Below are 13,635 nucleotides of genomic sequence, written 5' to 3' on the forward strand. Positions count from 1 at the left end.
TGAGCCACAGAGCCTGGTTTACATGCAAATCTTGATTAAAAATGCAGAATGATTTAGTAGGCCTAAGGGGCCCAACCAGCATTATTGTTGCACAGCAAGTGAAAGTGACACAGGTGATTCATGAACCACACTTGGAGAACTTTATTCTTTGTTTACAAAGAATAAAATGTTATGGCTGAAAACTTAGGTGAAAGGAGAGATTCAGATTTTGGAGAAAGGAGAGATGCAGATTTTGCTAAAGAATAAATTGCTATTGTGTATTAGATGACAAATGTAAGAAAGGAAGATTCAAATTTGCAGCTTAGCCAAGAAATAAAAGATCAGGAAAAAAAGACCTGGATAGGGAAGAGAAAAGATAAGATATATTAAAGTGTTTGTAGGGCCGGACGCGGTGGCTCAAGCCTGTAATCCCAGCACTTTGGGAGGCCGAGGTGGGTGGATCACGAGGTCAAGAGATCGAGACCATCCTGGTCAACATGGTGAAACCCCACCTCTACTAAAAATACAAAAAATTTAGCTGGGCATGGTGGCACGTGCCTGTAATCCCAGCTACTCTGGAGGCTGAGGCAGGAGAATTGCCTGAACCCAGGAGGCGGAGGTTGCGGTGAGCCGAGATCGTGCCATTACACTCCAGCCTGGGTAACAAGAGCAAAACTCCGTCTCAAAAAAAAAAAACAAACAAACAAACAAACAAACAAACAAAAAACAATAAAGTGTTTGTATTTCTTATTTGCTACATTATGTGTGCTTTGCATTAAAGATCGATTGGCCAGTTAGTCTCCATCTCTTGGATAAGATGTCCCAAGAGAGTATAAAGACAAAAAATGAAAAAGCAATGATTAAGACACTAGCTCAGATAACTAGAGAAAAATGATCAGCTCTTAAGTAAACCATAAGGGCTAGAGATATTGGCCCAAACCAAATAAAAATTGATGGCAAGCAAAAAATAAACTTAATAGAGTGTCTACAGACTGGTTCCTCTTCAAGTTTTCCATGGTTGTGAATAAGTAGATTTGCAGCATCCACAGGCTAGATTAAAAGTGGAACCGGCTGCAGCCCCTCTGCATACATGGCATGGTGCTTTTGGGCCATGAAGAAAGTACCCTGTTGTGGTGATGTTTGCCTTGGTGTCTTTGTGCAGAGGACACAGGGCTTGTTGTCTGGTGGATAAGCTGGACTTCAGTTCTATCACCCCCTAACCCAAGAACTCTTGTAAACATAGAACCTGAACAAGTAGATGCAGAGGGTGAAAGGTTCAAGGTGCTCTGCTATGGCAACAACAGCTCAAAGACAGTGGGGGCTCTCCGGAAGTGCTATAATGATTGACTGGATCAAAGTCCTCAAACATGTAGAATTTCACTTTGTATGAAATGTTTTTACTTAGAAAAAGACTCAACAGCAATCAGCTTGAGAAATAATGTTGCAAATGTAGTTGAAGCTCCTTTTGTACCATTCCCCAATCATACTCCTTTTCTTCTTCCTCTCCCTGAGAAGTAAGCACTTTCCTAAACTTTGTAATTAATTTCCATGCATATTTTCATGCATTTCATATGCACATATCCCTAAACAATAAACAATATTGTTTTGCATATATAAATCAATATAATTGTATACTGCTCTGTAACTTGCTTTTTTACTCAACCTATGAGCATAATTGATGTTCATGAACTAGAAGGCTATTGTAACTTCATTTTCATTACTATATAACATTCCACTTAACAAATATGCCCAGTGTGTTAGGATTCTCCACAGAACAGAACCAATAGGATATATATAGACATATAGAAAGAGATTTATTGTGAGGCATTGACCCACACAATTATGGAGACTAAATGACAATCTTCCATCTACATGCTGAAGGCCCAAAAACGCTGGTGAATTTGTTCTAGTACAAACTCGAAGGCCTGAGACCCAAGTGAGTCAATGGTGTTTCAGTCCAAGTCTAAAGGCCTGAGAACCAGAAGCAGTGAAGTCTGAGAGGATGAGAAGAGAGATGTCACAGCTCAAGCAAAAAGGAAAATTCACCTTTTCACCTTTCCGCTGTTTTTTTTGTTCGTTTTTGTTTTTGTTTTGAGATGGAACCTCTCTCTGTAGTCCAGGAGGGAGCGAGGTGGTGTGATCGCAGCTCACTGCAGCCTCTGCCTTCTGGGTTCAAGTGATTCTCCTGCCTCAGCCTCACAAGTAGCTGGAGCTACAGGCTTGCACCACCATGCCCAGCTAATTTTTGTATTTTTAGTAGACAAGGGGTTTCTCCATGTTGGCAAGGCTGGTCTTGAACTCCTAGCCTCAAGTGATCCACCCACTTCAGCCTCCCAAACTGCTGGTAATACAGGTGTGAGCCACTGCGCCCAGCCTTCCGCTGTCTTTTTTTTCTATTCAGGCACTCAATAAGTTGCACAAGGGCATCTTCTTATTCAGTCTACTGAATCTCTTCCAGAAATACCCTCATAGACACACCAGGATGTAATGTTTTACCAGCTATCCGGCCATCCTTTGCCCAGTCAAGTTGACACATACAATTCATCATACTCAGTATTTATTTATCCATTCTCTTGGTTAATATTGTTTATTTTTATTTTTTCTAATAGCAATTCAACTATATTTTTTATATATTTGCTTGTTCATACATGCAGAAGTTTCTCTAAAATGTGTATATTTTCTTTAAATACTCATGTGTATATGTGTGTGTGTGTGTGTAGAAGTGAAATTGCTACTGGGCATGGTGATTCATGCATGTATTCCCAACACTTTGGAAGGCCAAGGTGCGATCATTTGAGCCCAGGAATTTGAGACCAGCCTGGGCAACATAGCAAGACCCCGTCTCAAAAAATTTAAAAAATTGGCCATGTTGGTGGTACACATTTAGAGTCCCAGCTACTTAAAAGACTGAGGTGGAAGGATTGCTTGAGCCTAGGAGGTCAAGGTTTTACCACTGCACTCTAGCTTGGGAGTGCATGATGGAACCATTGCCCTCCAGCCTGGGACAAGAGCAGGCCTCTGTATCAAAAAAAAAAAAAAAGGCTGAATTGTTAGGTTGTAGGTTATGTGCATTTACCATTATTAGATGTTGCTAAATTGCTCTCAAAAGTGACTGCACTTAGTTGTGCTTCCCTCAGAAGACAATAAGAACCCCCATTCCTCAACATCTTACCAATACCTGATATTGCAAGTCTTCAATGTTTACGAATCTAATGCATAGGAAACGAAATCTGTGTGGTTTAAGTTTGAATTTCCCTGATCCCAACTACGTATTTTTATGTATTTATTGGACATTCTTGTGTGCTGTTCTATGCATTGCCCATTCACTTCCTTTGCCTGTTTGTTTTCCATTGGGTTGTTCATGTTTGCTTTTATTGTTTTATAGTAAGGAACAGCAAAGGTTTTCTCTTAAGGGCCAAGTAGTAAATATTTTGGACTTTGTGGGCAATATGGTCTCTGCCACAACTATTCAACTCTGCCATGCAGCACAAAAGCAACCATAATACAAAATAGACGTCATTGTATTCCAATAAGACTTTTGACAAAAACAGGGGTTGTCCGGGCATGGTGGCATGTGCCTGTAGTCCCAGCTACTTGGGAGGCTGAGGTGGGAGGATCGCTTGAGTTCAGGAGTTCTGGGCTATAGTGTGCTATGCCAATTGGGTGTCCAGCATCAGTCTGGTGACCTCCTGGGAGCGGGGGACCACCAGGTTGCCTAAGGAGGGGTGAACTAGCCCAGGTTGGAAATGGAGCAGGTCAAAACTCCCATGCTGATCAGTAGTGGGATTGTACCTGTGAATGGCCACTGCACTCCAGCCTGGGCAACATAGCAAGACCCTGTCTCTTAACACACACACACACACACACACACACAACTGTTGGACTAGTTCTGGCCCATGGGCCATAGTTTGCTAACTTTGTTTTATAGGATGTTAATCCTTTGTTGAAATATACTCATTATTTCTGTTTTTGTTTGCTGCTTGTTTTTAAAGACAGGCTCTTCATGTGTCATCCAGTTGCATGCAGTGATCTTAGCTCATTGCAGCCTCAAACTCCTGGACTCAAGGGATCCATTCTCCTCAGCCTTCAGAGAAGCCAGGACTGTAGGCTCGCACCACTATGCCAGATAATTATTTTATTTTATTTTATTTGTAGAGACGAGTCTTGCTATGTTGCTCAGACTAGCCTCAAATTCCTGGCCTCAGGGAGTTTCCCACCTCAGCCTCCCAAAGTGCTAGGATTATAGGTATGAGCCACCATGCCTAGCCTAGTAAGTGTTTTGAAGACCATTTACATGATTATGTAAAATTCAGAGGGACATACCTCAAAAGTAACCATCTTTTCTTGCAGGTTAAGATCAAGTGCTTTCAAAATTCTGGTCTCCATGGTGAGCTCATGCTGAAGATTACACTGCAGAATGAGCCAAGAAGAGCGCAAGCTTAAAAATGCCCTGCTTTCTAGAATGAAGGATGCAGAGGGAGTCCTGGCCACTTAGCGTTTACCTTACCCTTTGTGCAAAAGGCACCCTAAATATTTTTGACCTGAATAATCAAATAAATTGTAAGAAATAGTTATCGAGCATAAATAAAAGCATAGGTGCCAAAAAGCTACCTGAAGTGAGAAGCTGGCTATACATTTAAAATATATATATTTTAATTATTAGATATTAAATAATTAAATAGGCTGGGAGTAGTAGCTCATGTCTGTAATCTCAGCACCTTGGGAGGCCCAGGCTGGTGGATCAGTTGAGGTTACAAATTCGAGTCCAGCCTGTTCAACATGGTGAAACCCCATCTCTACTAAAAATATAACATTGACAGGTACTTGTAATCCCAGCTACTGGGGAGGCTGAGGCAGCAGAATCACTTAAACCCAGGAGGCGGAGGTTGCAGTGAGCTGAGATCACACCACTGCACTTTAGCCTGGGCAATAGAGTAAGATTCTGTCTCAAAAAATAAAACAAAACAAAACAAAAACTATATTATATATATACATACACATGCATAAAGGTTTGTGTACATAAATACAGTACATAAATGAACATTTAAAGACATGATAGGGTTAGGGAATAAAGAAAAAGATTTCAAGTCTAATCCCTACTGATCAGATATCTGATAGGCACCTACTCTAATGAATGAATCTTCAAGGTAGTGGGTAGTTTCTAGGCTCTGATGCCTCCATATTTGCATGGGGAGCTTTGGGATGGAGAAGCTTTCACGTTAGTCTCCAGAGGCTTGCAGTTATTCTATCATGGTCTCAAATAAGGTACTTTTACACACCTATCAACATCCTTAGCCGGGCGCGGTGGCTCAAGCCTGTAATCCCAGCACTTTGGGAGGCCGAGGTGGGCGGATCACAAGGTCAAGAGATCGAGACCATCCTGGTCAACATGGTGAAACCCCGTCTCTACTAAAAAAAAAATACAAAAAATTAGCTGGGCATGGTGGTGCGTGCCTGTAATCCCAGCTGCTCAGGAGGCTGAGGCAGGAGAATTGCCTGAACCCAGGAGGCGGAGGTTGCGGTGAGCCGAGGTCGCGCCATTGCACTCCAGCCTGGGTAACAAGAGCGAAACTCCATCTCAAAAAAAAAAAAAAAACAAAAAAAAAACAAAAAAAAACCAAAAACATCCTTACAGTGGTCCTACTGTGCACAGGAGTCAGCATCTAATTTTTTAGGGCTAATTGAAAATAATGATTTTTTGAACAAAAATAAACAACATTGATAAATTTTAAACATCGTTTTAAGTTACACAAGTGACTAAATTTGGGCTTCTGGGTCCTCTTTACTGTACCTAGAACTCAAGCAAGGGTAAAGTATGGCTGGGAACAGCACATGCCATTTGTGCAGAATTGATGGGACCTTTGGGATGTGAGGGCTGGTAGTGAGGCTCTGGCAGGACTGGCTGAAGGCCATTCTTGAAGCAGCCTTTTTCAAAACATCACCAAAAAGCATCTTACTCTCAAGCTGGTTGGATAGTACAGAGTCGGATGCCTTGCAATACTTCTGAAGACTCATATTGACCCAAAATTTCAAAACATTTGGATAAATATCAGAAATACTTTCCTATTCATGCCTAATCTTTTCTAAATCTGATTTTCTTTTCCTGATCTTTCCCTTTCAATTCTAACCCAAAAGGAAAATGAGACTCAAGGGAACAACTTCTGGATTACAGAGCCGCATGTGTGTTCCAAAGTCTGAGTGCATAAACTACTGGTGAGAAATAGAAGTGGGTAAAAATTCAATCATTGTCCAAGAAACCAGATGTTATAAGAAATAGAAAAATAAAGGTAGAAAAATCAGAATGGAAAAGCAGGAAGATTACCACCTGATCAAACTGATAATTTGTTAAGACCAAAATACCAGCACTAAGTTTAGCAATGGAATTGATTACTTTTCACTCCCCCAGAATTACAAATAGAACTTTGAACATTTTAGAAAGATCTTAGCATGACACAATTATTTCAAGGAACTGCAGGCAAAATCTGCACATACTATGGTGATGTGTATTCAGAAAACCAGCACTTGGGGTGGAGTGGGGGCGGTGGTGGTAGTGCTGAAATGTTCAGAAAAGCTCTTCTTCGTCTACATGAACATGTTTTGAAAGAAATCTAGAAAAGAAAGAGGAAAGTAAACGTTAGACCCAAGGAGAAACGTTGGGTAGGATGTGGAGGGAAGACTCCATGTTCTGTAGATTGTCATTTTCCTAACCTGAACATTGAATACTGTCTCAAAATAAATAAATAAATAAATAAAAAGACACTCTTAAATACCTCTGGTAATTCCCAAGCTGTTAAGTTATTTTTGTCTAATGACAGCTACCATGGCTGTCCTCAAAGAAGAAAAGGAAGTCAGAATGAAAATTTTAACTATCCAAAAGTTTTTGAAAATGACTTTTAATTTTCAAAATAAAAAACCCTGAGGCAGTGCTTTTAAAAACACAAGCAAACTGCCAGCCATTTGTAATTTCCAAGATTACTTTGGAAAGGGGCAAAACAAAGAAAGCTTCAAGACTGAGTCAGTGGTGCTGGATGTCAGGATGATGCTGAAGATGCTATTTTCTAGGCCTGGTTGGCAAAATCTGGTACTTTCTGCTAATCTCTCTCTTGTTCTCTCTGCCTCAGGCTAATGTTAAAACATATACTTCTCCATCTGTAGAACACAAGATAAAATTTAGAAAATGTTTGATATGAAAGAGAAAATGAAGTATGTTGAGGTAATAGGGGAAAACATAGTCACTCTGCCAATTTGCCTCATTTATTCTAAAATAACACAAAATCGTCAAGCTTTTCAACATTTTTTTGATTTTCTTTTTCTTTTTTGAGACAGAGTCTTGCTTTGCTGCTGAGGCTGAAGTACAGTGACATGATCTCAGCTCACTGCAACCTCTGCCTCCTGGGTTCAAGCAATTCTCCCGTCTCAGCCTCCTGAGTAGCTTGGATTACAAGTGTGCACCACTATGCCTGGCTAATTTTCATATTTTTAGTGGAGATGGGGTTTCGCTACATTGGCCAGGCTGGTCTTGAACTCCTGACCTCAGGTGATCCCCCAGCCTTGGCCTCCCAAAGTGCTAGGATTACAAGTGTGAGCCACTGCGCCCGGCTGGATTTTGTTTTATAAGGACTATTTACCATACACCTACTTTTCAGAATTTACTCTGCTAGGGACTGAAGAGTTTTGCCTGATTCAGGGCTGCCTGCATGTAAATCACATGGGGAAGATTTGCAATACAGAAATTCCAAGATTCCATCTCCATTGATTGTATTATAGTAGGTCTCTGTGGGTCCCTGAATTCTCAGTGTTTAAAACGTTCCTGATTCTGAAATAGGCATCCACCCTCAACCAAAATGTATGACTTTTTGCCACAAGATAATGCATGTGTGGGTCCACTGAGAAGCAGACATCAGTATGGGATTACTTGTGCAAGAGATGTATTAGGGGAAATGATTGTGAGGGAAAATGGGGAAGGAGCTAAGGGTGTCTCAAGAGCCATCAGACTGAGATGTAGGTCTGGCCCCAGGTGAGGAGGTGAAGCAAGGAAAAGAGTCAGATTGCAGTGCAGTTCTCTAACATTTCAGCAAGGCCACAGAAATCATCTGTCAGAGTCCACATCTGCCAGGAAGAGGCCTGCTTTAGTATCTCAGCCATGCTCAGTCATTGGCTGAGACCCAGCCCATAGGAAGTGTGGCCTTGGGACAAACAGGGTGAAGGATTTACCTTAGGACTGTTAGTCAGTTAGTCTCCCCACAATCAGAGCTCTGACAGGTGCCTTTCATGGCAGCCCCAGGATATAAGGTATGACATGGAGCTCTCCTCCAAGCAGTTTACAATTCAACTTTCAGAATTTAGAAATGCAGGGTTAGAAAAGACTAACACTAGTTTGGTTACCTTCCTAAGGCTTAAGAAGGCTGAATAGCATCCCTACTATTCTTGGACATCTCAGGATTGGCATATTCATACCTCCATGGGGAGTAGTCCATCTTTGGGCAGTTCTGGCTGTTAGACAGTTCTATTATGTTGTGACAAACTGTTTCTTCTGAATGCTTTAAAAATTAGAAATAAGGCTGGGCATGGTGGCTCACGCTTGTAATCCCAGCACTTTGGGAAGCTGAGGCAGGAGGATTACTTGGGCTCAGGAATTCAAGACCAGCTGGGCAACAGCAAGACCTCATCTCTACTTAAAACAAAAACAAAAACAAAAACAAAAAACGTAGCTCTCTGGGCTGGGACCTAGTTCCCAGTGACACTGCCAAATGCACCAAGAAAGTCAGAATCATCGGTAAATACGGTACCTGTTATGGGGCCTCCCTCTGAAAAATGGTGAAGAAAATTGAAATCAGCCGGCACGCCAAGTACATTAGCTCTGTAGCAAAACCAGGATGAAGAGACAAGCTGTGGGGTTCTGGCACTGTGGTTCCTGCAGGAAGACAGTGGCTGGTGATGCCTGGGTCTGCATACCACTTCCGCTGTCACGGTAAGGTCAACATCAGAAGACTGAAGGAATTGAAAGCCCAGTAGGTGCCCCTCTACTCCTTGAGACATCACTGGCCTATAATAATGGGTTAATTTATGCCCATTTATTATAGGCCTTGTCTTGTTAACTTTATTAGACATTCTGATGCTTGCATTGTGTTAATACTATTGTATTGGAAAAGCATGCTGAGATGGATTATTTTAATTCAGTTTCTTTTTTTAGTAATCAAATGATAAAATATGGCATAAGAATATGAGTCTTCCAGGTTAGGTATATTAATCTGTTCCTGCCAGTTTGACTCTGAGATACATTGGAGTGAATTTTAGTCTTAAAATTACAGTTAATATTTTTAAAAAATGTTTTAGTCTGGGCATGGTGACTCAGGCCTGTAATCCCAGCACTTTGGGGGGCTGAGGCAGGTGGATTACTTGAGGCCAGGAGTTTGAGACCAGGCCAGGCGACCAACATAGCAATACTTTGTTGCTACTAAAAACACAAAAAATAGCCAGGTGTGGTGATACACGCCTGTAATCCTAGCTCAGGGGAGGCTTAGGCCCCAGGATCACTTGAACCCAGGAGGCAGAGGTTTCAGTGAACCACGATCATGCCACTGCATTCCAGCCTGGGTGACCGAGGGAGACTTATCTCCAAAGAAATGTTTCTAAAGGTATAGGATATACTAAAGAGTATATGTATACTGCCTCTTCTATTATACTTTTGGTGTTTTGTTTGACCTACACTGTATCAGCATTTTCAGGAAACAATTATGATTTCCCATTAAATGTCCATATATATATATATAAAAAATGATAATTAGCCAGGTGTGGTGGCCTGCACCTATAGTCCCCGTTACTCTGGAGGCTGAGGTGGCAGGATCACTTAAGCTCAGGAGGTTGAGGCTGCAGTGAGCCATGATTACACCATTGCACTCCAGTCTGGGTGATAAAAAAAAGACACTGTTTCAAAAAAATATCCTCAAAAATAGAAGAAAGTTTGGTGATATGTGCTAAATCCCCTCATTTAATAGTGTGAAATCAGACCCACAGAGGATAACTAAATTACCCAAGGCAACAAAGTACCTAGTTACAGATAGAACTGGAGCTAATATCTAGGTCAATTGCTCTTTCTATTCTGTACTTGAATTTTTATTTTAAATTTTCATGGAAAAGAACATTTTTGACAAGTTTATTGTCACACAAAACAAGTTAATCACAATGATTCAGATGGTCTCCAGTTTATTTAAAAGAAGTTGCCATATCTCCTCTGTAATTACTGTTCTCAAACATCCTATGAAGGGTGAAGACACCTAAGAAATACAAAGATAAAGATAATTTCCATTTCATCTAAAGTTGTTCATATTTAGTAGAAAGACCAAAAAAGCAGTATTAAATACACCATCATACCGCCTCCCCAAACCTTTATACTAAATGGTACATGACTATTCATGTAGTTTGGTATTTTACATAAGTTTGTTTTCTTTAGGGTTTATTTGGGAAGAGTTGTTTCTCCACATTTACAAAGATTTGAATTTTATAAAATATACTTCAATTTTAATTTTGAATGAAAAAGAAAAGATGGAGTACATTTGAAAGCTTAGGTCTGATTTTCAGTTAGCAAGAACTGCTAGAAAATTCTAAAATAGAAACAACAGCACTTTAACGCCACCTTGTGGTCAAATGTGAAAAGGTAGGAGAAAAAGGTTAGGTATACGGTGTAATTAATCTGTGAGAAGTTACATGTATTTACAGAAGGCAGTGGGGGAAAACGTGTGTGTGTGTGTGTGAGTAAGACCTTCCCTCCTTAGCTTTATTTTTTTGTGACTGTGTCCTACTCTGTTGCCTGGGCTGGAGTGCCTCAGCCTCCCTATTAGCTGGGACTACAGGCTCGTGCCACCACACCCAGCTAATTTTTGTATTTTAGTAGAGACAGGGTTTCACTATTTTGGCCAGGATGGCTTCAACCTCTTGACCTTGTGATCTGCCCCCCTAGGCCTCCCAAAGTGCTGAGATTACAGGCGTGAGCCACCACACCCAGCCTTGGGTTTTTATTCTAACTGGGTTGGGCAGCCAATGGATGTGTTAAGGATAACTGGTAGAAAGGGCTCATCAGCACACAGCAGGTGCTTTCAAGATAATATGAGTGTTTGTCAGGTGCAGTGGCTCAGCCTGTAATCCCAGCACTTTGGGAGGCTAAGGCAGACATATCACCTGAGGTCAGGAGTTCAAGATCAGCCTGGCCAACATGGCGAAACTCTGTCTCTACTAAAAATACAAAAATTAGCTGGTCTTGGTGGCGAGTGCCTGTAATCCCAGCTACTTGGGAGGCCAAGGCAGGGAGAATTGCTTGAACCTGGGAGGTGGAGATTGCACTGAGCCAAGATCGCACCATTGTACCCCAGCCGGGGCAACAGAGCAAGGCTTTGGCTCAGAATTAAAAAAGAGAATATGACTGCTTAGTAATTGCAAGCATGATGGGAAGTGCAGTTGGTGCTGTATGTAGGTTCTGACAAAAGCCACAAACTGCTTAAATATGTTGAGCCCACTCCAGACACAGCCCAGTACAAGGAGAAGGGACTGTGAGATTTAGCTGGGACCTTGATAAGTGACTGAATGTCCATGAGTCTTATGCTTTTTGTTGCTCTCTAGCCCTCCAAGCCTGCTGGACTTCATAATACTTGTCACTACCTAAAATTACATTATTTGTTATCTTGTTCTTCTGCTTCTCCCACTGGAACATGTGATCCTTATTAGCAGGATTTTGTCATATAGACCGCTATATAAGTACACTGTCCAGTACATAATAGATGCTCAATAAATAAATGTTGAATGAATGAACAAATGAATTGTTATAGTATATGCCTGTAAAACAAGACTCAAAATCAAGCTCATTTTACTGAAATGTATAAAACCATAGCTGATCACTTTCTTCTTCCAATTTTTCCCATTGTCATTTGTTCAGTTACTTCCTTCCATCATCATTAAACAGTTAATAAAATGCTATTTCATTATTTTTAAATAAAAAATTTATGTGGAAATGGGGTATGTGTTGCCCAGGCTGGTCTCCAAATCCTGGCCTCAAGCAGTCCTCCCTCCTCAGCCTCTAAAACCATTGGGATTACAGGCGTGAGCCACTACACCCAGCCATTTTTTTTTTTTTTTTTGCTAGAAAATAATTCACTTAAATTGCTATTTTCTGTGGCATTTATCTCTTAAAAATTTTTAATTGCTACAACCTTATTTATAATTTTGTGATACAAAGTAACAATAAGTAGAAAATAATAGGTGGTATTTTCAATGTGAGAATGCTGTTTAATGAAATAATACCTATATTCTGAGGAAGAGATGCCCACTTAAAAATGTCCAAACGTACTAGTTAGAGTCATACTGCTTTGTTGTTGTTGTTCATATAGGGCCCTAGCTAAAAAACAAACAAAAAACGCAACAAGTCAAACAAGGAACCTAAAAAAATAAAATGAATGAGAGACAAAATCTAACTAAAACTGCAATGTGGTCTTGGGGGGGAATTATGGTTTTTGGCAACAAACTCGGTATTAGAATCTGGTCCATGAGTCACTATGAGTGTGTGATTATGAATAAACTATTTGGTGTTCCTGATTCTGTGAAATGGAATTAACACTCTTATTGAGCAGTTACAAGGATTAGATGCAGTGCTTAGTAGGTGCTTTATGAAAGGCAGCCATGCATGATTATCAGTATTTCAACAAATACCCACTTTGTGCATAAACTAGTTTATATGTCATCACATGATACAAAATAATTCACATCAAACCAATTGCATGCTAACATCATTTAACTTTTAGGACAGGAATGGACTTCAGAGTGGTCCCTGACCTTTTTGGCACTAGGGACTGGTTTTGTGGAAGATAATTTTTTCCACAGGGTGGTGGGGAGAGGCGGTGGTTTACAGAGAGATGGAGATGGTTTCAGGATGAAACTGTTCCACCTCAGATCATCAGGCATTAGATTCTCCTAAGGAGCAGGCAGCCTAGATCCCTCACATGCACAGTTCACAATAAGGTTCATGCTCCTATGGAAATCTAACACTGTCATCGCTGATGTGACAGGAGGCAGATCTCAGGCGGTAATGCTCACTCTCCCACCACTCACCTTCTGCTGTGTAGCCTGGTCCCTAACAGATTTACCAGATCCTATCAGATCTTCAGCATGGAGTTGGGGTCTCCTGCTCTAGGACAAACGTTTTCAAACTGTGTTCAGACATACTCCTGGCTGCAGCATGGGAAGAGGGGTGAAGGGGACAGGCTTCTTGAACCAGCGTAGTTAAATACATTAGGCTTTGGTTGAAATGAGGACTTTTCTAAGGAATAAAGAAATGAAACCAGATTGGAAACTACCAACCTCCCTTATTACACAATCAAGAAAATTAGGACTTAAGGATCATATGTTAAGTGGAAGGACTATTTATTTTTTTGAGACAGAGTCTTGCTCTGTCACCAGGCACCAGGCTGGAGTGCAGTGGCGATCTCGGCTCACTGCAACCTCCCCCTCCCAGGTTCAGGCAATTCTCCTGCCTCAGCCTCCAGGGTAGCTGGGACTACAGGCGCACGCCACCATGGCCAGCTAATTTTTTTTTTTGTATTTTTAGTAGAGACCGGATTTCACCATCTTGGCCAGGATGGTCTCGATCTCTTGACCTCGTGATCCACC

General features: G+C 41.0%; 1 pseudogene; it reads left to right on the forward strand.

Annotated features, from left to right (window-relative positions):
• The first annotated feature begins 7,823 nt into the window (after positions 1–7,823).
• Positions 7,824–9,028, forward strand: LOC120364554 (large ribosomal subunit protein eL43-like; annotated as a pseudogene).
• The last annotated feature ends 4,607 nt before the right edge of the window (positions 9,029–13,635 follow it).

Source organism: Saimiri boliviensis, chromosome 6 (genome assembly GCF_048565385.1).
Source record: "Saimiri boliviensis isolate mSaiBol1 chromosome 6, mSaiBol1.pri, whole genome shotgun sequence".
In the NCBI taxonomy this organism is placed as follows: Eukaryota; Metazoa; Chordata; class Mammalia; order Primates; family Cebidae; genus Saimiri; species Saimiri boliviensis.